This window comes from Taudactylus pleione, unplaced genomic scaffold, assembly GCF_031769625.1.
Source record: "Taudactylus pleione unplaced genomic scaffold, aTauple2 ptg000451l, whole genome shotgun sequence".
Taxonomy (NCBI): Eukaryota; Metazoa; Chordata; class Amphibia; order Anura; family Myobatrachidae; genus Taudactylus; species Taudactylus pleione.
In genome coordinates, this window is record NW_028284853.1 from 8,908,559 (window position 1) to 8,933,844 (window position 25,286).

A 25,286-nucleotide genomic window follows, 5' to 3' on the forward strand; every position below is an offset into this window, starting at 1 on the left:
TCGTATAGCGGTCAGGGAGAGCTGGCGCATATTGTGCCCCCAGGGAGTGAGGAAGTGACAGCGGCGTGTAAGCCAGATGCTCCCCCATTATCACCACCTACACGGTGTCTGCAACACCGCCCTGCTCGATACCAGGCTTGTCCAATGTGTGCCTCTCCAACTGCTGTGGAACTATAAGTCCCACAATGCCCTTACAGCCTTTTCCAAGACAGCTGCTGAGCCACAGGTTGCCTTCATTTTCTCTATAGAGAGAGGGTTCGCACGGGGATGCAGCCTGTCTGATCATCTTATGGATCAGTGAATATAGAAGAGCCTATACAACGGGATATTCCCACCTACCTACAACATTTGTATATGGGGCACAAACATGGGTCTAGTCCAGTGGTTCTCAAACTCGGTCCTCAGGACCCCACACAGTTCATGTTTTTCAGGTCACCCAGCAGGTGCACAGGTGTAATCATTACTAACTGACACATTTTAAAACTACACAGGTGGAGCTCATTAGTTTACTTGTAATTCTGTGAGGAGACCTGGAAAACATGCACTGTTTGGGGTCCTGAGGGCAGATTTTGAGAACCTGTGGTCTATTCTATAAATAGACTGCACAGGTTCAGCAATAAAACCACCTCATCAGTCATTCTGCAGACATAAACCTCCGCCCCATATGTTTCGGAAGTGTGGAAATTGTTTAATCTTGCTTATGCTGCGCCAACATCCACTGCCCACACCGGGCAATCTGTAACCTTGCCAGTCCTGTCCCGGAGAGAACATAGGGGGAAGAGGTTTCAAACCAGTTGGAGAAGTTGCCCATAGCAACCAATCAGCTTGTAGCTATCATTTTATAGAATGTACTAGGTTAGAGGTTCCCAAACTCTGTCCTCGAGGCACCCTAACAGTCCAGGTTTTAAGGATATCCATACTTGTCCACAGGTGACTTAATTAGTAACCTCAGTCAATTTGATTTAATCACCTGTGCTCAACCATGGATATCTCTAAAACCTGATCTGTTGGGGTACCTTGAGGACCGCATTTGGGAACCTCTGTATTAGGTGTATCATAGCTAGAAGCTGGTTGCTATGGGAAACCTCTCCACCGGTCCTCCCCCATAGTACCAATAACCAACACAATTCAACCCCTCTCAAACAAATCCGGTTTCTTTTGATAAGCGCCCACCAACCACGCTCCACTCCCTTTTCCCATCTCGGATAACCTAGTCTGCTTTGCTGTTGACAGGAAGGTTTTACATATGCACAGTCACCATGCAGGTGAAAGAGTCGGGGGAAGCAGCTAAAAAAGGACCCTCTTCTGTGGTGATTACATTTGACATAGTCCATTGGTGTTGGGAAATAAATAGTTAAACGCTGCAAGCTTGGCGGCACCCTGCAAGAATCTAGATGCCCGCCATAAACTGGAGGAGTTGTACAATTGTCTTATAGACTCGCTGACAGATCAGTCATAATACGCGACACACCATCAATCTGTGATGAGCCTTTGGAAGCGCGGTGAAGCAAACCCTGCAATAGTCTCCCAATTTATCACGCCGTTAAAAAAAAAAATCCCCAGGCGTTTGGTAAACATGCTCCATAGAATAAGTGTATGATCAGGAGCCTCTGGAGTAAATCTAAGATTTGTTCCACTTGATAACCTTAGCTAAAGTAATTTTTCTTACTGAGGTACCTGGGCAGGGTCTAAAGACCTTTCCCCCTAAAAAAAAACAGCTTCAAACACCACATCCAAAGTAAGCTGCTTTATTACAGCACTGCATCACTGTAAATTGCAGTTTTCAAAAGAGGCGTGGAAATGAGGGCTGGGCTGGTATTAGGCACAGTAGGCAAGTGCCTAAGGGCAGCAGGTGCTTTCCCTAGCTCTCACATAAGAAAACTCTAAATAATTTAAACATCCACAATATCGCATTTCAAATGTCCTTTTTCGTGTCTGTTGGATCCTGTCTGAAGATGTCCCCTCCACTTGCTTTACATAGAAATCCACTGATATTAGAGTGGCTATCAGCGGAACAGAGATGACAAAAGTGAACACAACAATCCTGGTTACCAGGTTTTCTAAAGTAACTTTTCAGGTGGTGTAACGTACAGATGCCGACTCCTGCCACAGGCTATACTTAGCTTGCACATGTGGCACAACACCCCGTGGTAACAGGACGATACTGGCCACAGGGATGTTCAAGACCTGTTACCTAATGGAGCAGTACTTCAACACTTTGGGCCACTTGTCAGCCTCCCTGTGTTGTGTATTATTATTGTTTTCAAAAGAGATCAATTCAAAAAACGATGCCAATGGTTATCACCAATACTGGGGAACAAATACCGTCCTTCTGATCACTGTATCGGCACCAAATCCCAATTCTATCACCCAAGATGCCCATTTGGAAACAATATCAGATAATGCTCTCTTCTACTGAGCTGTTTCTACCCTTTATCAGCACCCCTGGAAATTCTTATTAATAATAATAATAATAATAATAATAATAAATGTCTTATAGGGACTTGCAAGAGATGGCAGGGGTTCCAGTTGCCTGGAAACTCCTCTTTCCAGCTAGTAGCTCCAATCACGACCACAGTACCAGTAGTATGAAAGATTTTACTAGAGTTGCAGCCACAACATGCAGTATAAGGGATGGAACTGAGCTTCTTGGCATTTAAAGTGGCAGCAGCTGCTCCTACCAAGGCTGCTGTGAAAGTAGATCTGAGCGCTCAATCAGCGCACTGGACAGAGAGACCAGAGAGCAGCTGCCAATAAGAGGAGACCGGTGTCTTACTTACCATGAGGTGGGAAAGTAAAGTGTAGTTTTCCTACCACTTGTGTTATTTATATTTATGTTTTATATATCTCCTCACAACTGAAATAATTAGCACAACCAGTTTATCTTTTAAAAATGTCTCAGCCAGTAATGGATACCGCTGTGCACCATGTACAAGGCAAGATTGCCTTGTACAGGACATTAGTTGTTTTTCCTCCTCACATCAACACAAAGAGAAATTAGTTTTGATGTGACACGCAAAAGGGCCATGTAAGATTATCCATGGCAAAGCAGTCTCCACCTAGGTCAACTCCAGTCACGTTAAGTGTCTATCCCTGAGCTTTATTTATTGCCATGCCAAAGCAGACTCTTACCGGGAATTGGACTCGTTTGAAATTGAAGAATAATTTTTCAGATAAATTAAATAGAAAAGGGAAAAAAAGGGGAAACACTAAAATTTTATATCAGTAAACAGGGCTTACACCAACTTTTCGTTGGAAACCAGATAATACATATCAATCTCTACATGGTATAAAATAAAGTCCATCGTTGCGATATATCTGTAACGGTTTGGGCAGCATAAGCCAAGAAAGCACTCGGACATTAAATTGCTTCACTAAAACAGTCACTGCTCGGCTCCCTGTTGTCATACATTAATGTGCCATACACCTAACCCTTCCTCGACAAATGGGCTATAGAATAGTGAAAACTGAATCAAAATCCGTTCAGTGGTTCTCGAGAATGGCCCAAACACAAAGACATGCCTACCATGGACTTTATTTTATACTATGTATAGATAGATGTGTTATAGAAGGAGACTAATGTTTACATATATGCCGATTCCAGGTTCCACTGTTGCTACCCCAGACTCCAATGTTCCACAGAGAATGGGAAGTGGACTGTGGAATGGATCCACATCCAGAGAAAATCATTTATTTCAGCTTAGGCGGGATGGCCCCAACGGCCTACTGTGATCACTGACCCTGTATATGTCTAATGTATTTCATACACTGCACTATATATATCTGGCCCTACCACTGCATCGAACGTATGCTTGCCAACATTCTGGCTGCCCCTTCAGTTAGGGAGCAGCCAGATTGGCATAGCAGGGGGGTGTGGCAGGCATAGAGGGACGCAGCAGGTAATCTTACCCGGCATTTGTGGGCAGAGCGGGGGCGTGAGATCACTACACAATGCCGAGATTACCGGCATTGTGCAGCTGGGGGCGGGGCCAAAATGACGCGATTCAGCATGAATTGCGTTATCGCTCTCCCGCGGGGGAAAGGAAGGGGGTGAGGGTGGAGGGGTTGCGGTCGCCGGGAGGCTTGTCTGCCTTTCTGGGAAGCCGGGAGCGGTACATGATTTTCGAGAAGCTCCCGGCTGAATCGAGAGGGTTCTAACAGCTAACGGTATGATCTAACAGCTTACTGTGATCACTAGTCCTGTCTATGTCTGATGTGTTATATACACTGCACTTTGTATGGCTGACCCGACTACCGCCTATAACGGCTTAATGTGATCGCTAGTCCTGTCTATGTCTGATGTATTATATACACTGCTCTTTCTATGGCTGACCCTACTGCTGCATATAATGGGTTACTATGAACGCTGGTCCTGTATATGTCTGTCTGATGTATTACATACACTGCACTATGTATGAGGCAGAATATAACTTGTTACGTGTCAAATATTATACCCCCTTCATGAGCCGGACACAAGCTAAAAATCCTGCATTTGGTAACCTCTCTCTAGAAACCCCACATTTGCCCTTGGCTTTGTTCTCAGAGTGAATCACAGTAAGGTCCCCCTACTATTTATAGCAGATTTGTTAGCCAGAACTTGGTTATTGATTTCTCTTTAAATTGATGATGCAGGTCTAGCCTCATCCTTAGCAGATTATTATTGTCATTAATTATTCCTCTGCTACATCCAGATGTAGACAACATACAACAGCTCTTCCATTTCAAGAATAAGATGGTCCAGGCCCTCTCCTGATGGAGACCTTAGCTGAGCCTACATCCATTGGTAGGTCAAATCTGATCCACATTCAGCTAGTATTGCATGTTCTTGGAGTGAAGAAATTATCTTCCGTTCCCACTTAGGCCAAAAATGAGAACGTTGACCTGGTGGCTATGACACTGTAGTGTGGGGCCCTAAAATGAATGAATAGACCATCCAACCAAAATCTGAATGGATCACATCTGATGGGGCAGGACAGAATATCTGGTCAACGATTGGTTCACTCTATGGGGTATAGGTACTAAAGTGCGGGTTTATAGAAGTGGAGATGTTGCCCATAGCAACCAATCAGATTCTACTTATTTATCTAACACCGTCTAGAAGATAATAGCTAGAATCTGACTGGTTGCTATGGACAACATATCTAAATTCTACAAACTTGCACTTTAATTAAATATACCCCTACATGTAGCCAATGTTAGGGTATTTTACATCAGCAATATCTGGAGTGGTCGTTCCGGTCATATGGTTTTTATAAAGTTTTCATCCATTCAAAACACATGAAAAACAAAAGAAATGTAAATCTCAGGTTTGAACGGAACCTTATAATTGATATTACCAAATGTTTTCAAACATTTAGAAGGGTAGGATCCTCTTCTTGAAGGACAGCTCAGATTTTACAGAGATACCACATGGGGTGCAGTGTATGGACCAGTATGTGGCCAATGCAAATTAGGGTCGTAGCTGGTACCTACGGCCTGCAACCATGTTGGATGTGGGCAATGCCATGTTTGTTTAGATAACTTTAAATAATGAACCTTGTGAGGCTTATAATCCATGTGCGGTTGGCTAAAAAAATTCACGGCTGCCTTGTATCCCGACTGTGATAGAAGCACTGGTAAAGTGGTCAATGGCAGGTACATTTGTCCTAAGTTTTTGGCCTGTGTGTTCTAAAAAACCCCAGGAGAAGTCGGTTTTGTAAGCAGACCAGAGTGTCGGCTTTTGGAAAAGCAGGTTTGAGTCCTGGGGGTGTGGATGTGAGGAGAGGGAGGGCTCCATCCACAGGCCATTCCAGGTTTTGGGCCTTTCAGCCTGGTAACAGGCTCATTAGGGCTTGCAGCTGGAAATGGCTAATATAAGCATGGTTTGTTTGTGGCTGAGTGTCTCACACCTGGGAGAGCAGGCAGACTAGCCTGTTCAGAGACAATTGGTGATAATCCTTGTAAGTATTGTGCACGTGTTTTGTTGATGGTGAGGACAATAGGCCCTACCATTATTATAGAGAGGGAATCTGCTGTGTAGCTAGTGCCCAGCCATTCTAGGACTTATGTTTTGTTTATATTCATTTGGCACAATAAAGACTGGCGCCGACCAGTTTGTACGAGAACCCCTGACTTGTATCCTGTTTCTACAGCTGCTGTGTGTGTAAAGAGGGAGTCAGTCTACCCCAGGAGAGGGATCACTATCCTTCACACGGCATACTGCAATACTGTACATGACCCTATAGAATTATAACCTGACTTGTGAAGAATTGAGTCCATAAAGCTTATTTTGCACAGCCCTAATACCTAGAAACTGTGTGACGTTATACAGTCATTGTGCTGTGCTCTATTTTCAGTGTAAGCTATTAATGCAGTGTGAAACTCTACCTAAAATTCATTCAAATGTGTAACCGTGCAGCAAACATCCCTGGAGCTCCACTCGCAAGGTTCTAATTGCAATTAAATATGAAGCTCTGCAGCCAACAACAGCCATAAATTAAGGAGGAACCCATTTGTACATGGATGGCTGTTACTGTGAGATAAATGGGCTCCTTGCCGCCTATAGATCCCATTGCATTTATTGGAAGCATGTATCAGACAAGGGAAAAATTACATTATTTCGCCAGGAATAGAAAAGAAATGGCTGATGGGGAAATGGATGAAGAATCAATACAGGTAGTAACGAGATACTGTAGAGATGAAGTGGAACGTACAGGCCGATTGCATTCCCACAGACAGATAGGAAATGAGGACTAAACAGTGGTGCAGAGAGGGTTTATTCTATATTCAAAACACATTACGGAAAAAGAACTGTCTGAAGCAGCTAAGTTCTTTACTTAAAACATTTTCCATGTCAGGCCAATGCTTCTCAGCCAAAGCGAGGATATCCGTTATATTATGGACCAGGTTCCCGAGGGACGGGAGAGTGTACAGTTGATCTATGGTCTGTGATTACACTGGGTTCTAAATGTCTGCACTTAGATGCGTCCACCTTTACCCCTCAGCCACTCATGTCGCTGACACCGTCACACAGCAAGAATTATTTCCAGCTGAAAGTGTGCATGGAGGCAGCACTGCGCAGCTGATACAACAGCAATTCATCGTAGGGACGCGGAGACGTCCTCACTGTGCTCTGCATGTATAACGATGGAGCAGCTAAACATACATTTATGTCTGCAACAAGAGAGAACAGCTTAGTTCTGTTAAAGTGACAGTCAACCCCTTGTAGCCTGCATTGCAGTAACTACTAAAGCCAGGCAATCATTATGCACTTACTGTCCCTATCAACTGTTCTCGATCATGGCATAAGGTGCGTACACACTACACGATATGCTCCCTGAGCGATATCGTGTAGTGTGTCCCCGGCAGGCTGTGCTCAATGTCGTTCACAGCCGCTGAACGATATCATTAACGATATCGTTCAGTGCCGGGCTCTCTTCCCCCATTCCCGAACATGCAGCAACCTGACGACATAGTCAGATTGTGCTGCATGTTCAGGCGATGGACAATGTCGGAAACGACCAGCGGGAGTGCGCATCGCTGGTGGTTTCCGACATAAAAGTGCACGATTTGTGCACGATTACTGAGCGATTGCACGATTACGATGTCGTAATCGTGCAATCGCTCAGTAATATCGCCCAGTATGTACCCACCAATAGTGTATAGCCGCAACAGATCTGCCATGTTCGGTCAGTTGGGCATGAAAAATCTTCCAACATGCCCAACTGATCCGATGATTGGTCGGCCGCATTTAGAAGTGTATTTGCCGCGGCCGACTGCCCAACATCTCCCTTGTTCCTTCACAGGGGAGGAACGGAATAGGTTTACCCCCCAGGGCAGGAACGTACATATTCTGGGTCGTACACTGTGAAATTTCTCACAGTCTATGGCCACGATATTGGATGGGTTTCAGGCTTTCAGATAAGATGTCTGTATGCCCAGGATTACAGGTAAATAGAGGCACTCACTCCAGTTCGTGTGCACCTGACTGTATCAGTCAGAGGTGGGGGATCATTCACTATAGAGCCATGAACGAAGACAACATGATAATCTTTCCAACATCTTATTCAATCAAGATCAATTGATTGGCCAATGTGTCTGCTCCCCGTCGGGCAGTGTGTACCCACAATATGTCTGTGAACATCGGCGTTCACCGACATATCGCATTGGCTGTGTTGCACAGCCGATGGACAGATAAGTCTGCAGACATATCTGTCCAGCGGCAGGTGTTTACGGGCGGTCGGCAGACAGCACATATACACACAGCGGCAAAAGCGAGGATGGGGCGGGACACGCCCCCCGCCCGACAGGACACGCCCCCTGGTCGTCGGGATCTGCGGGTAGACACAGATGATGGTGGTTCAGTGTGTACGAACAACCATCATCTGCAGATATATCTGTATAGTGTGTACCCAGCTTTAAACATAGGGGGATTGATCAAGGGTTAGTAAATGGGTTTTTCACCTTCAAATTATTAACTTATTGATTTATACATGGCCAACTTTTTTCTTAGTACATTGCTCTTTTTAGCTTCCTTCTGTGCTTCTCAGCCAAATCTTTATAGGTAGATAGTTATTTATTTCCATTACCCAGAAATATGACAAAGTTGATCTGCTGTTTCGCTTGTATTCAATGCAGAGCATACAACAGATTCTGAAGCAATGACAAAGTACTCTGTCGAATTATGTAAATACATGGCTGAAAAGCATAGAAGGAAGACAAGAGAGCAGTGTGTTTAATAAAAGTTGTAGGATGTGCAAGCCAATAAATCAAGCTGCTGTTGGTGTGTTGGAAGCAAGAAAAATGTACAAGCATAAGAATCTGAGAGGCTTTGACAAGGGCCAAATTGTGATAACTAGATGACTGGGGTCAGAGCATCTCCAAAATAGTAAGGCCTAGTATGGTGTTCCTGGTATGCAGTTATCAGTACACACTAAAAGTGGTCAAAGAAAGGACAACTGGTGCACCAGTCATGGGAACCCAAGGCTCATTGATAAATGTGGGGAGCGAAGGCTAGCCGTGTGGTCCAAGCTCACAGAAGAGCTACTGTAGCACAAATTGCTGAAAAACCCAGGCGCATATACTACTGTTCTCTGCTGGTGTAACCCAGGCGCATATACTACTGTTCTCTGCTGGTGTAACCCAGGCGCATATACTACTGTTCTCTGCTGGTGTAACCCAGGCACATATACTACTGTTCTCTCCTGGTGTAACCCAGGCACATATACTACTGTTCTCTGCTGGTGTAACCCAGGCACATATACTACTGTTCTCTGCTGGTGTAACCCAGGCGCATATACTACTGTTCTCTGCTGGTGTAACCCAGGCGCATATACTACTGTTCTCTGCTGGTGTAACCCAGGCACATATACTACTGTTCTCTGCTGGTGTAACCCAGGCACATATACTACTCTGCTGGTGTAACCCAGGCGCATATACTACTGTTCTCTGCTGGTGTAACCCAGGCACATATACTACTGTTCTCTGCTGGTGTAACCCAGGCACATATACTACTGTTCTCTGCTGGTGTAACCAAGGCGCATATACTACTGTTCTCTCCTGGTGTAACCCAGGCACATATACTACTGTTCTCTGCTGGTGTAACCCAGGCACATATACTACTGTTCTCTGCTGGTGTAACCAAGGCGCATATACTACTGTTCTCTGCTGGTGTAACCCAGGCGCATATACTACTCTCCTGGTGTAACCCAGACACATATACTGCTGTTCTGTGCTGGTGTAACCCAGACACATATACTACTGTTCTCTGTTGGTGTAACCCAGGCACCTACACTACTGTTCTCTGCTGGTGTAACCAAGGCGCATATACTACTGTTCTCTCCTGGTGTAACCCAGGCACATATACTACTGTTCTCTGCTGGTGTAACCCAGGCACATATACTACTGTTCTCTGCTGGTGTAACCAAGGCGCATATACTACTGTTCTCTGCTGGTGTAACCCAGGCACCTACACTACTGTTCTCTGCTGGTGTAACCCAGACACATATACTACTGTTCTGTGCTGGTGTAACCCAGACACATATACTACTGTTCTCTGCTGGTGTAACCCAGGCACCTACACTACTGTTCTCTACTAGTGTAACCCAGACACATATACTACTGTTGTAACCCGACACATATATACTGTTCTCTCCTGGTGTAACCAAGGCACATATACTACTGGTGTAACCCAGGCACATATACGGTACTACTGTTCTCTCCTAGTGTAACCCAGGCACATATACTACTGTTCTCTCCTAGTGTAACCCAGGCACATATACTACTGTTCTTTGCTGGTGTAACCCAGGCACATATACTACTGTTCTCTCCTGGAATATACCAGGCACCTACACTGCTGTTCTCTGCTGGTGTAACCCAGGCACCTACACTACTGTTCTCTGCTGGTGTAACCCAGGCACCTATACTACTGTTCCCTGCTGGTGTAACCCAGGCACCTATACTACTGTTCCCTGCTGGTGTAACCCAGGCACCTACACTACTGTTCTCTGCTGGTGTAACCCAGACACAAATATACTGTTCTCTCCTGGTGTAACCAAGGCACATATACTACTGTTCTCTGTTGGTGTAACCCAGGCGCATATACTACTGTTTTTTGCTGGTGTAACCCAGGCACATATACTACTGTTCTCTGCTGGTGTAACCCAGGCACCTACACTACTGTTCTCTGCTGGTGTAACCCAGGCACAAATATACTGTTCTCTCCTGGTGTAACCAAGGCACATATACTACTGTTCTCTGTTGGTGTAACCCAGGCGCATATACTACTGTTTTTTGCTGGTGTAACCCAGGCACATATACTACTGTTCTCTGCTGGTGTAACCCAGGCACCTACACTACTGTTCTCTGCTGGTGTAACCCAGACACAAATATACTGTTCTCTCCTGGTGTAACCCAGGCACCTACACTACTGTTCTCTGCTGGTGTAACCCAGGCACCTACACTACTGTTCTCTGCTGGTGTAACCCAGGCACCTATACTACTGTTCCCTGCTGGTGTAACCCAGGCACCTACACTACTGTTCTCTGCTGGTGTAACCCAGACACAAATATACTGTTCTCTCCTGGTGTAACCAAGGCACATATACTACTGTTCTCTGTTGGTGTAACCCAGGCGCATATACTACTGTTTTTTGCTGGTGTAACCCAGGCACATATACTACTGTTCTCTCCTGGAATATACCAGGCACATATACTGCTGTTGTCTCCTGGAGTAACCCAGGCACCTATACTACTGTTCTCTGCTGGTGTAACCCAGGCACATATACACTACTGTTCTCTGCTGGTGTAACCCAGGCACCTATACTACTGTTCCCTGCTGGAGTAACCCAGGCACCTATACTACTGTTCTCTGCTGGTGTAACCCAGGCACCTATACTACTGTTCCCTGCTGGTGTAACCAAGGCACATATACTACTGTTCTCTGTTGGTGTAACCCAGGCGCATATACTACTGTTTTTTGCTGGTGTAACCCAGGCACATATACTACTGTTCTCTGCTGGTGTAACCCAGGCACCTACACTACTGTTCTCTGCTGGTGTAACCCAGGCACAAATATACTGTTCTCTCCTGGTGTAACCAAGGCACATATATTACTGTTCTCTGTTGGTGTAACCCAGGCGCATATACTACTGTTTTTTGCTGGTGTAACCCAGGCACATATACTACTGTTCTCTGCTGGTGTAACCCAGGCACCTACACTACTGTTCTCTGCTGGTGTAACCCAGACACAAATATACTGTTCTCTCCTGGTGTAACCAAGGCACATATACTACTGTTCTCTGTTGGTGTAACCCAGGTGCATATACTACTGTTTTTTGCTGGTGTAACCCAGGCGCATATACTACTGTTCTCTGCTGGTGTAACCCAGGCACCTACACTACTGTTCTCTGCTGGTGTAACCCAGGCACCTACACTACTGTTCTCTGCTGGTGTAACCCAGGCACCTATACTACTGTTCCCTGCTGGTGTAACCCAGGCACCTACACTACTGTTCTCTGCTTGTGTAACCCAGGCACCTACACTACTGTTCTCTGCTGGTGTAACCCAGACACAAATATACTGTTCTCTCCTGGTGTAACCAAGGCACATATACTACTGTTCTCTGTTGGTGTAACCCGGGCGCATATACTACTGTTTTTTGCTGGTGTAACCCAGGCACATATACTACTGTTCTCTCCTGGAATATACCAGGCACATATACTGCTGTTGTGTCCTGGAGTAACCCAGGCACCTATACTACTGTTCTCTGCTGGTGTAACCCAGGCACATACACTACTGTTCTCTGCTGGTGTAACCCAGGCACCTATACTACTGTTCTCTCCTGGTGTAACCCAGACACATATATACTGTTCTCTGCTGGTGTAACCAAGGCACATATACTACTGGTGTAACCCAGGCACATATACTACTGTTCTCTCCTGGTGTAACCCAGGCGCATATACTACTGTTCTCTGCTGGTGTAACCCAGGCACCTATACTACTGTTCTCTGCTGGTGTAACCCAGGCGCATATACTACTGTTCTCTGCTGGTGTAACCCAGGCACATATACTACTGTTCTTTCCTGGAATATACCAGGCACATATACTGCTGTTGTCTCCTGGAGTAACCCAGGCACCTATACTACTGTTCTCTGCTGGTGTAACCCAGGCACCTACTCTACTGTTCTCTCCTGGTGTAACCCAGACACATATATACTGTTCTCTCCTGGTGTAACCAAGGCACATATACTACTGTTCTCTGCTGGTGTAACCCAGACACCTATACTACTGTTCTCTCCTGGTGTAACCCAGACACATATATACTGTTCTCTCCTGGTGTAACCCAGGCACATATACTACTGTTCTCTCCTGGAATATACCAGGCACATATACTGCTGTTGTCTCCTGAAGTAACCCAGGCACATATACTACTGTTGTAACCCAGGCACCTATACTACTGTTCTCTGCTGGTGTAACCCAGGCGCATATACTACTGTTCTCTGCTGGTGTAACCCAGGCACATACACTACTGTTCTCTCCTGGTGTAACCCAGGCACCTATACTACTGTTCTCTGCTGGTGTAACCCAGGCACATATACTACTGTAACCCAGGCACATATACTGCTGTTCTCTCCTGGTGTAACCCAGACACCTATACTACTGTTCTCTGCTGGTGTAACCCAGGCACCTACTCTACTGTTCTCTGCTGGTGTAACCCAGGCACCTATACTACTGTTCTCTCCTGGTGTAACCCAGACACATATATACTGTTCTCTCCTGGTGTAACCAAGGCACATATACTACTGTTCTCTGCTGGTGTAACCCAGGCACCTATACTACTGTTCTCTCCTGGTGTAACCCAGACACATATATACTGTTCTCTCCTGGTGTAACCCAGGCACATATACTACTGTTCTCTCCTGGAATATACCAGGCACATATACTGCTGTTGTCTCCTGGAGTAACCCAGGCACATATACTACTGTTGTAACCCAGGCACCTATACTACTGTTCTCTGCTGGTGTAACCCAGGCGCATATACTACTGTTCTCTGCTGGTGTAACCCAGGCACCTATACTACTGTTCTCTGCTAGTGTAACCCAGGCACATATACTACTGTTCTCTGCTGGTGTAACCCAGGCACCTACACTACTGTTCTCTGCTGGTGTAACCCAGACACATCTATACTGTTCTCTCCTGGTGTAACCCAGGCGCATATACTACTGTTCTCTCCTAGTGTAACCCAGGCACATATACTACTGTTCTCTCCTGGAATATACCAGGCACATATACTGCTGTTGTCTCCTGGAGTAACCCAGGCACATATACTACTGTTGTAACCCGGCACCTATACTACTGTTCTCTGCTGGTGTAACCCAGGCGCATATACTACTGTTCTCTCCTGGTGTAACCCAGACACCTATACTACTGTAACCCAGGCACATATACTGCTGTTCTCTCCTGGTGTAACCCAGACACCTATACTACTGTTCTCTGCTGGTGTAACCCAGGCACCTACTCTACTGTTCTCTGCTGGTGTAACCCAGGCACCTATACTACTGTTCTCTACTGGTGTAACCCAGACACATATATACTGTTCTCTCCTGGTGTAACCAAGGCACATATACTACTGTTCTCTGCTGGTGTAACCCAGGCACCTATACTACTGTTCTCTCCTGGTGTAACCCAGACACATATATACTGTTCTCTCCTGGTGTAACCCAGGCACATATACTACTGTTCTCTCCTGGAATATACCAGGCACATATACTGCTGTTGTCTCCTGAAGTAACCCAGGCACATATACTACTGTTGTAACCCAGGAACCTATACTACTGTTCTCTGCTGGTGTAACCCAGGCGCATATACTACTGGTGTAACCCAGGCACCTATACTACTGTTCTCTGCTAGTGTAACCCAGGCACCTACACTACTGTTCTCTGCTGGTGTAACCCAGGCACCTATACTACTGTTCTCTGCTGGTGTAACCTAGACACATATACTACTGCTCTCTCCTGGTGTAACCCAGGCACATATACTACTGTTCTCTGCTGGTGTAACCCAGGCGCATATACTACTGTTCTCTCCTAGTGTAACCCAGGCACATATACCACTGGTGTAACCCAGGCGCATATACTACTGTTCTCTGCTGGTGTAACCCAGGCACATATACTACTGTTCTCTCCTAGTGTAACCCAGGCACATATACCACTGGTGTAACCCAGGCGCATATACTACTGTTCTCTGCTGGTGTAACCCAGGCGCATATACTACTGTTCTCTGCTGGTGTAACTCAGGCGCATATACTATTGCTCTCCCTGGAGTAAAGCAGGGTCATGGGCGCCAAAGGCTCATTGATGCGCATGGGGAGCGAAGGCTAGGTGACCTATCTGATGAATCACGTTTTCTTTTACACCACGTGCGTGTGCATCGGTTACCTGGGGCAGAGATGGCACAAGCATGCACTATGGGAATAAGCCAAGTAGGCGGAGGCAGAGTGATGCTCAGGGCAATTTTCTGTTGGGAAACCTTGGGTTCTGCCATTAATGTGGATGTTACTTTGACACGTGCCACCTACCCAAACATTGTTGCAATACACCCCTTCATGGAAACGGTGTTCCCTGATAGCAGTGGCCTCTTTCAGCAGGATAATGCGCCTGGCCACACTCCAAAGTTTGTTCTGGAATGGTTTATGGAACATTATTATTATTACCAGTTATTTATATAGCGCACACATATTCCGCAGCGCTTTACAGAGAATATTTGCCCACTCACATCAGTCCCTGCCCCAGTGGAGCATCGTTCATCGGGTTAACATGCAGGCCAACCTGACGATGTCGTCAGGTTGCTGCATGTTGGGGAATGGGGGAAGAGAGCCCGGCGCTGAACGATATCGTTAATGATATCGTTCAGCGGGTGTGCTCAATGTCATGAACGACATTGAGCACAGCCTGCCGGGGACAACACTACACGATATCGCTCAGGGAGCATATCATCTAGTGTGTACGCACCATTAAACTCTGTCCGTGCATAAAGGACAAATAGACAGGCTCTCTCACTTATTATATAGAGCAGCGGTTTTCAACCGCTGTGCCGCGGCGTGGTCACGGACATCAGTCAGATTAATTACTGCGGACTGGCCAGCGCTGCCGCTGAGCTCTTCTGGGACGCTCAGGCGTCTTTGGGTCGTGACCTATGTAGACGCGACGACGGCGTGAATCGCAGGTGACGCATGCCGCTTTGCCATCCAACCCGCCTGCTCCACCAGCCAGCCTGCCCTCTGCTGTGCTGACTGCTCTGCACTGTGTCAGCCGATGAGGGACAGGTAGGTGCCAAAAAATATATATATTTATTCTTAACGTGGGAGCCAGTGTGAATTGTTGTTGTTTTTTTTTTGGGGGGGGGGGGGGGGGTTGGGGTAATGTTTTTTTTTTTCTATGGGGAGCAATATGGTTAATATTGTTCTGTAGGTGTCAGCCAATTTTTTTTTTTTTTTTTGTGGGATGCAATGTGGTTTATATTTATTCTGTGTGGCCAGCCAATGTGATTGTTTTTCTTGTGGAGAGCAATGTTTTTTGTTTTTTGTTTCTGTGGGGTCCAGCCAATGTTTTATTCCTGTGGGGGCCAATGTATGTGCATTTTATTACTGTGGGGCCAATGTATGCACATTTTATTACTGTGGGGCCAATGTATGCGCATTTTATTACTGTGGGGCCAATGTATGTGCATTTTATTACTGTGGGGCCAATGTATGTGCATTTTATTACTGTGGGGCCAATGTATGTGCATTTTATTCCTGTGGGGCCAATGTATGTGCATTTTATTCCTGTGGGGCCAATGTATGTGCGTTTTATTCCTGTGGGGCCAATGTATGTGCGTTTTATTCCTGTGGGGCCAATGTATGTGTGTTTTATTCCTGTGGGGCCAATGTATGTGTGTTTTATTTCTGTGGGGCCAATGTATGTGTGTTTTATTTCTGTGGGGCCAATGTATGTGTGTTTTATTTCTGTGGGGCCAATGTATGTGTGTTTTATTTCTGTGGGGCCAATGTATGTGTGTTTTATTTCTGTGGGGCCAATGTGTGTGTGTTTTATCCCTGTGGGGCCAATGTATGTGTGTTTTATTTCTGTGGGGCCAATGTGTGTGTGTGTTTTATTTCTGTGGGGCCAATGTACTGTGTTTTATTCCTATAAAGGGCAATGTATGTGTGTTATTTCTTTGGGGCCAATGTACGTGTCTTTTATTCCTGTGGAGGCCAATGTGTGCTTTTTTTTTATGTGGGAGCCAATATGTATGTTTTTTCAGAGGTCGCACACGCCCCATCGCCGGATAGTGTGCCTTGAAAATCACTGATATAGAGAGATCGAGATATATATACACAGAAAGCAGATGACGGGAGCAGGGAGCCCTGATGACAATGCAGTAAACCGCATCGAAACGTGAAAAGTTTAGATCCTACAGTCTATTATTAATGTCTTATTTTTCATAACTGGATAAGTCTTATTTTAACATGATCACTACCAATAGTTTGGTAAACTGTATTTATTTTGCCAAGCTTTTTTCCCCTGGAGTAAAAAAGGAGGGTATATCTGCAGGCAAGTGCTTTATTTCCATTTATATCATGTTATAGCTGGCACATGACATTTAAGCATCTTGCATAATATGCCCACTAGGTGGCAGTAATCTACAAGCATCTATGGTTCTTCAAGTAAAGAATACTAGTTACTTGCATGTGGCGAGTACAAACATTTTGCATTGGTGAGAGTGCTGGCTAATGGTTCACAATGAAGTAGTGACATCATTAAGACATGCACACAGAGGGCAGCCATATTGCCTGGTGATGCCTAATTGACATACTTGTCATCCAAAAGATTGACAGCAGATATTAAAAGAAGAGGTGGGAGTAACTTGATGATTCAATTGATGTCATGACGCGAGTGGGGAAATGTGTTCAATGACTGTTATTGTGTCATCACACTAGATGCCCAATCACTTTCCAATGATATGCGCATGTCTTGATGATTATGCCCTAACTGTGTGGAGTTTGTATACTCTCCCTGTGCTTGCGTGGGTTTCCTCCTGTTACTCCGGTTTCCTCCCACACTCCAAAAATATACAGGTAGGTTAATTGGCTCCCAACAAAAATTAACCCTAGTGTGTATGTGTGTGAGCATGTGATAGGGAATATAGATTGCAAGCTAAACTGGGGCAGGGACTGATGTGAGTGGCCGAATATTCTCTGTAAAAGCGCTGCGGAATATGTGTGTGCTATATAAATAACTGGTTATAAAGAAAATAAATGAATTATGCAAATAGTGTAATGCTGGCGCCCCCTGCAGGCAGGCAGGCAACGCTGCATCTTTCACGCTCACTGTGAAACACAGGTGGGGGAGCACAGAATGAAAGTTTTAGTGAATCTAAAAATGTACACTCATCTTTTGAAGAAAAAGTTCAAATAAATCAGCCGTGTATTTTAAACAGGCGAATCTTATTGGCGTGATTCTCGCAGGCAGCGAAGTTTCAAAGGGAAGAAGAAAAGGAAAAAATAGTTGTGGAACAATGTGGGTGTCCTGCGTTGCACTGTGGTTGATCTGAGGATGCAAGAACGCTGCAACCCGCCGTCAAGAGTTACCTCTTTAATCCTTTTAAATTCATTCCGGCAGAGATCAGTGGTGTCCTGGCGGAGATGAGCGGTGTTTAGCCTTTGTTACTAATCGCACAGGTTAGCGCGTGTAAGCTGCAAGCTTCTGTGATTGTTAATTAAAAGATTCTCCCAAAGCCTTTATTAGGCTGTCACCGAGCTGTGCCGCAATGGGGCAGGCTGATCTGCGCGATGCTCCCGCAGAGTGGTGTTTTGGGTTTAGCTGATGAGAAATGAGAGATTCCAAATCCTTTCCAAAAAAACAAAACTATTAGGAAATTAAAGCCGGTAGTAAACTGAAAACACCTATTCACCGTAGAATATAGAAGACAAAATACAGGACTTCATTTCTTACTACAAGATTAGGCCAAAGCCACCCGATACAACAAACACAGTCACACCCTTCCCTATGTGTTTATGACTCTGCCAAGGGTAACCTAGGACTGTCTGGCAAAAAAAAAAAAAAAAGACACCAACAAGATCAATCATCATAGATTCCTCTGTGCTGCTGTGAATCAATCCAATAATCTGACTGATAATGTGTCCATACATCTGTCCTCAGTGTGCTACAAGTGGCGTTATACATAACGCGTGAGCACCGTGCAACTCGTAGCACCAATCGTCTTTTTACCTACAAATGCGTCTTATTTGCAAAGCGATGCTAATAGGACGTGCAAGCAGCTTCTGCTGATTAAAATGATATTCTGTGTGCGACTGTGGTTATATCTGCATGCGAAATGCTACATTACAGTGTCAGCGGCTGTAACACGAACGTAGAATTTTGCATGCAGATACACCTGCTGTCACACACAGAATATAGGCATGCTGCATATCATTTTAATCAGCAGAAGCTGCTTGTGCTCCATTCACATTGCTTTGTGAATAAGATGCATAACAAAATGATGTTTAGTGCTACAGAGTCGCTCCACGGCATGGTGTGACTAGAAGGACTATGTAATACACAAGGAGGCTAGATGTACAGCCAAAGTCAAAGGCCAAAAGTTTTGAGAATGGCACAAGTGTTGGTTTTCACAAAGTCTGCTGCTTCAGTGTTTTCAGACCTTTTTGTTACTATGGTATACTGAAGTAAAATTGCAAGCATTACATAAGCGTCAAATGCTTTTATTGACAATTACATTAAGTTTATGCAGAGAGTGATATTTTCATTGTTGACCCTTCATTTTCAAGACCTCTGCAATTCGTTCTGGCCTGCTGTCACTCAACTTGATGGCCGCCCATTCTTGCCTAATCAATGCTTGGAGTTTCCTGGCCATGGACCAAAAATTTCAATGTTTTGTTCCCCGAGCAACTTAGTTATCACTTTTGCCTTATGGCAAGGTGCTCCATCATGCTGGAAAAGGCAATGTTCATCACCAAAAACTGTTCTTGGATGGTTGGGAGAAGTTGCTCTTGGAGGATGTTTTGGTACCATTCTTTATTCATGGCTGTGTTCTTAGGCAAATTTGTGAGCGAGTCCATTCCCTTGGCTGAGAAGCAACCCCACACATTAATGGTCTCAGCATGCTTTACTGTTGGCATGACACAGAACTGATGGTAGCGCTCACCATTCCTTCTCCGGACAATCGCTTTTCCAGATGCCCCAAACAATCTGAAAGGGGATTCATCAAAAAAAAAAAAAAAATAACTTTAGGCCAGTCCTCAGCAGTCCAATCCATGTACCTTTTGCAGAATTACAGTCTGTCCCTGAAGTTTTTCCCGGAGAGAAGTGGCTTCTTTGCGGCACTTCTTGACACCAGGCCATCCTACAAAAGTCTTCACCTCACTTTGCATGAAGATGCACTCACACCTGCCTGCTGCCATTCCTGAGCAAGCTCTGCACTGGTGGGGGCCGATCCCGCAGCTGAATCAACTTTAGGAGACGGTCCTGGCACTTGCTGGACGTTCTTGGGCACTCTGAAGCCTTCTTCACAACTATTGAACCTCTCTCCTTGAAGTTCTTGATGATCAGATAAATGGTTGATTTAGGTGCAATCTTGCTAGCAGCAATATCCTTTCCTGTGAAGCCCTTTTTGTGCAAAGCAATGATGACTGCACGTGTTTCCTTGTAGGCAACCATACTTAACAGAGAAAGAACAATGATTTCAAGCTCCATCCTCCTTTTAAAGCTTCCAGTCTGTTATTCTAACTCAATCGGCATGACAGAGTGATCTCCAGCCGTGTCCTCGTCAACACTCACCTGTGTTAACGAGACAATCACTGACATGATGTCAGCTGGTCCTTTTGTGGCAGGGCTGAAATGCAGTGTAAATGTTGTTTTTGGGATTAAGGGCCTGATTCAGACCTGCTCGCAAGCGGGTCGATTGTTAGGCAGTGCGCACACAAGAGTGTGCGAGCCTGGGAGCGAGCGCACAGAGTTCTCACTCCAGCGCTCACTTCCAAAAGGGGCGGCTGTCGATGTTGATCGACAGCTCGCCCCGTTTGGAACACGGGGCGGGGGGGGTTGCTGGGCAAACGGAGGAGTTCCTGCAGGAATGCCTGCTGTTTGTGGGCGGCCCTACTGACATCACTCGTGATGTCAGTAGGTGGACTTCCTGCTCTATTAGAGCAGGAAGTCCACTGGGGTTTGCAGCAACGAGACCCTACCGCAAAGGTCTCGTCGCAAGCCCGATGGTCGCGATGGTCTTGACCATCGTTTGGCTGCTTAAACCCACAGCAATGCGAGCGGCCTAGAGGCCGCAACTAAAAAAAACAAGCGCCCGCCCTGATTCAGAGCGAGCGCCTCTGAATCAGGGCCTAAGGTCATTGTCATGGCCTAGATGCACTTTGCAATTAATTGCAATTCATCTGATCACTCTTCATGACATTCTGGAGTATGTGCAAATTGCCATCATAAAAACTGAAGCAGCAGATTTTGTGAAAACCAATACTTGTGTCAGTCTCAAAACTTTTGGCCATAGCTGTACGTGGACACATCTGTACATGTCCAATGCAAAACAGTAGACATATGAAAAGAAATTAAGAATAATAACAGAGAAGCATTTAAACCAGGGTTGCACGATTTAAATCAAATGATGTAGCTGTAGTACTGTATCGTGCACAAAGACGTAACTGCACAATCAGTGAGGTCGTACAAGTGTGGAAGAAGCTGTTAGATGATCTTGCAGAGATTGGACACCACAGCAATGTACTAAAGATGGCAAAGGCAAGAGCTAAAATTGCACTCACAGATGCCCACTTGCTGGCTAATCTACTTGATCCTAGGTACAGGGGAAAAAAGCTTAGTCCTGCTGAAATTGAGACTGCTAAGGATTTTTTCAACGTACGGTTTTATACAATCCAAAACACGCAACAGATTGGGAAATGAAAAAGCCGCTAAGCTGGCTGCATGCTACAGAGCCTTTTCTGTTGAGGACAAACGTGAGGACGAGGACAAAGACATGTACATGTTTGACTCAGACTCAAACAACCGCATTGAGTGAAATTCAGAGCCTAATTGTACTTCTTGATGCAATTGTTTAGTGTGTATTTATTCTATTACTGTGTTCATTTTATTACTGTTCTCACTTCAAAAATTGTTCATGTATTACTAAAACAAGGTGTAAAACATCTAAAATTAAACCATTTACTTAATAAAAAAAAATTGGAATAAAAAAATCCTATTTAAATAAAAAAAAAAAATCTGAGTTAAATCAAATAAATCCGATTTTTAAGATTTTTTTTTTAAAAATCCGATTTTTATGCAACCCAGATTTAAACTGGGGGGGGAAACTGATCGTGACATAAAGCACTTACGGATCTCTAAATAAAGAAGGTAATTTTTTTATATTTATTTATGGATAAAGATGAATTAGTCTCCAACTATTAATATGGTTAGAACCGTGTGAATTCTTGGTCTGTACATATTCATTGTCACCTATCTCAGGTAAGTTGATTTATCCTAATAAGGATGGATGTACATATAGCGTTCCCGCTATACTGTTTTAGAGGGACGCCATGCCCTGCCCGATTTTAAAGTGGCAAAATGTGCCCTGCCCTTTTAGCGGTTCTCCACTAACACATCCTGCCCTGTGCCTTCCCCACCCATGGGCTGCAGTGTCCCATGGGTGGAAAAAGTTGCGGTGACTGATCACAACCAGGTGAATCGATGCGCACGGTCAGAGCACACTATTACTCCCCATCGGTGTCAGAGCACACTATTACTCCCCATCTCTATAGCAGGTGTCAGAGCACACTATTACTCCCCATCTCTATAGGAGGTGTGTCAGAGCACACTAATACTCCCCATCTCTATAGGATGCTTCTCCAAGCACACCATTACTCCCCATCTCTATAGGAGGTGTGTCAGAGCATACTATTACTCCCCATCTCTATAGGAGGTGTGTCAGAGCACACTAATACTCCCCATCTCTATAGGATGCTTCTCCGAGCACACCATTACTCCCCATCTCTATAGTAGGGGTGTCAGAGCATACTATTACTCCCCATCGCTATAGGATGCAAGTCTGAGCACACTATTACTCCCCATCTCTATAACAGGTGTCAGAGCACACTATTACTCCCTATCTCTATAGTAGGTGTGTCAGAGCACACTATTACTCCACATCTCTATAGCAGGTGTGTCAGAGCACACCATTACTCCCCATCTCTATAGAAGTGTCAGAGCACACTAATACTCCCCATCTCTATAGGATGCTTCACCGAGCACACCATTACTCCCCATCTCTATAGCAGGTGTGTCAGAGCACACTATTACTCCCCATCTCTAACACTATGGATTATAATACTCACTATACATGCTGCGGCTCTGGATTACAATGTAGCAGCCACATAACAGATAATCCCACAGCGGTTGTAAAAAAAAAAAAGGCACAAAATAAAACCATCTGACTCCCCGTCTAGACACCCTACAGGACACCGGCAGAAGGGCAACTGGACTACACCGTTACTACAGACAATCTGGCACAGTGATACAAGCTGGAAGCAGATGGGTTAAGCAGATTCTACATATTTCCCATAAGTATTAAACAAAATAAATAAAACCACCCCCAGAAAAGATATATTTGCATTTCAAACATAAGGCGTCGGATTTGTAGTTGGCCGCGGTGCAAGGAGCTTCATCTTACTGAGTGGGTGCATTAAGAAATGAATTCGTTGGGAAGAAACAGTCACAAGTGGCAAGAAATTTGCACAAGCAGTGTGTAGGAGCGTGTACCATGAATATTTCACAACCCACTAATGGAACTAAAGGTGTCCCAGCGCAAAACCGTATTCTGGCCACAAGTACAGGCATTAACCTCTTCAGTGCCATTGTATAGAACCGGCAGGTTAGCAGATATCATTACCACAGATCCATCGGCACCAACAAAGTAAACAAGAGCCAACGCCAAAGCTTCTGCAGCAATTAAGAAACTAAAGGGGAATATTCATAAAAAAAAAAAACATTTCTGATCATCATACAAGGTGGAAGCTAGGGCAGAACTAGTCCTTAGGGAAAGCTGCCCAATATGTTGACATTAGAACCCCCATCTCTGGATTTCCTAGCGCTTTCCTTAGTATCAGGTGTTATTGTCCAGTAACTATTAAGGGGCACACTGTTTGAAAGAGGGGATTCTTTTCTGAAGGGTGTCCCTGAGTGTTTATGTGCCAGGACAGGTGACATTTTGCACATTAAGTGCCCTCCAACATGCACCTAAACTACGAGTGTTCCATGGCGCTGGGTGATATTGCCTGGTGGTCACCAAACAAGAACCATTAAGAGGCTATATAATTTCATATAAGGGTGTCCCTGAGTTTATGGAAGCCACAATAGAGGAGGATATTCCTCCATCCCTTTATAATGATTTCTGCAGTGCAGAGGTGTTGTCTGGAGTTCTCACATGATCACCAGAGAATACATTTTCAGGAGTCACATAATTGGAAAAAGGGGACTGTTCACACCCCTTCACCCCCAATCAAACAAGGGTGCCACTGAGCCTTTAGGTGCCAGGATGAGGGAAGAGTATTAAAAGAGCTCTATTTCCTGGAATGTAGAAATGTAAACAGTTTACTTGGAAGGGGAGGGGCTTAATGACATCACTGTTTTCCCAGCACAATGACATCATCATGCAGTCTCTTTTCCCTGTTCCGAGCAACAGCAATGATATGGGGGGGTGGGACTTTTAGATAAGTTTCTATCCCCATTTGTCCCCGGCGGTTCCACGTGTCCTTCTCAGCCAATGCGTTACTTTAGAGCTGCAGCTGCTTCATTACTTGATACATCATGCTGCCTCAGTGCTGGTGCTATGGGTTAAATTCTGACAAGGCTCCCTATCGGTGTGGAGTTTGCATGTTCTCCTCGTATTTGCCCGTACTTCTAATGTTATCTCACACGATGCAGAGACAGACTGACATGAATTATATATTGTTTGTGGCAACAGGTGGGAGCTGCAACACAATAACAAAAAAATTATTCCTGTTATGTCCATTTAACTATGTAAGTAAACCCAGGAACCATATACCTAAGGCTGTGCGAGAGGTGACGGAGGCCCACATCGCCAATCTGAATGGCGGCGCTAAACCACAGCAAATGTCTGTACGACTTGTAAAGTTCTATATTTCTCCAACATCTTCTGCATTCTGTTCTCCCATCCAGGATAGCAATTGCAGAAAGGCAGCTCCCCCCTCCCCTTTCCTCCCCTCTGTGTGATGACAACGGGAAAGGCCAGCAGAGAAGTTCTATGCAGAGGAAAAAGCACAGCAATGGAGATACAAGGGTTTAGCATGTTCCCTGACAGCAATCCTCTGGCTATGAAATGGTTAAACAGCTTTACGCGCAGTGTCGCTTTCATTTTTCTAGCACAGGCTGAAAGTCACTGACAATGGAAATTACGCAGATCTGTAAGTGGTGAAATCACAACCAACACCTGAATGGGAGACTGGGTGCACGCATCGTCTTCCGCTCTCGGCTTTCTGTCATCCGAATACTTTCACATCTTCAGCGATTTGTATTGTGCTTGGGAGGGAATGGACCCCAGCTGTTAGGCTCCCTCCCTCATGCTTTGTACAATTAATTACCCTCTCTGGCTGGGGAACAAATGACAACGGCCATTGCTGCAACCAGTAACTGTCGACTGTCTTGATAAGAGCCCGTCTCTATGTCCCCGTGCTACCTTCCTAAAACAAACAGCGATGCAAGCGCTCCTTATCACCAACACACAGGAGAGAACCAG

The 25,286-nt window shown here is 45.1% G+C and overlaps 1 protein-coding gene across 2 annotated transcripts in view; it reads right to left on the bottom strand.

Annotated features, from left to right (window-relative positions):
- PRKCB (protein kinase C beta) overlaps positions 1-25,286 on the bottom strand; it is a 226,648-nt gene that overhangs the window by 77,455 nt on the left and 123,907 nt on the right. The gene's annotated exons all lie outside the window — the stretch shown is intronic.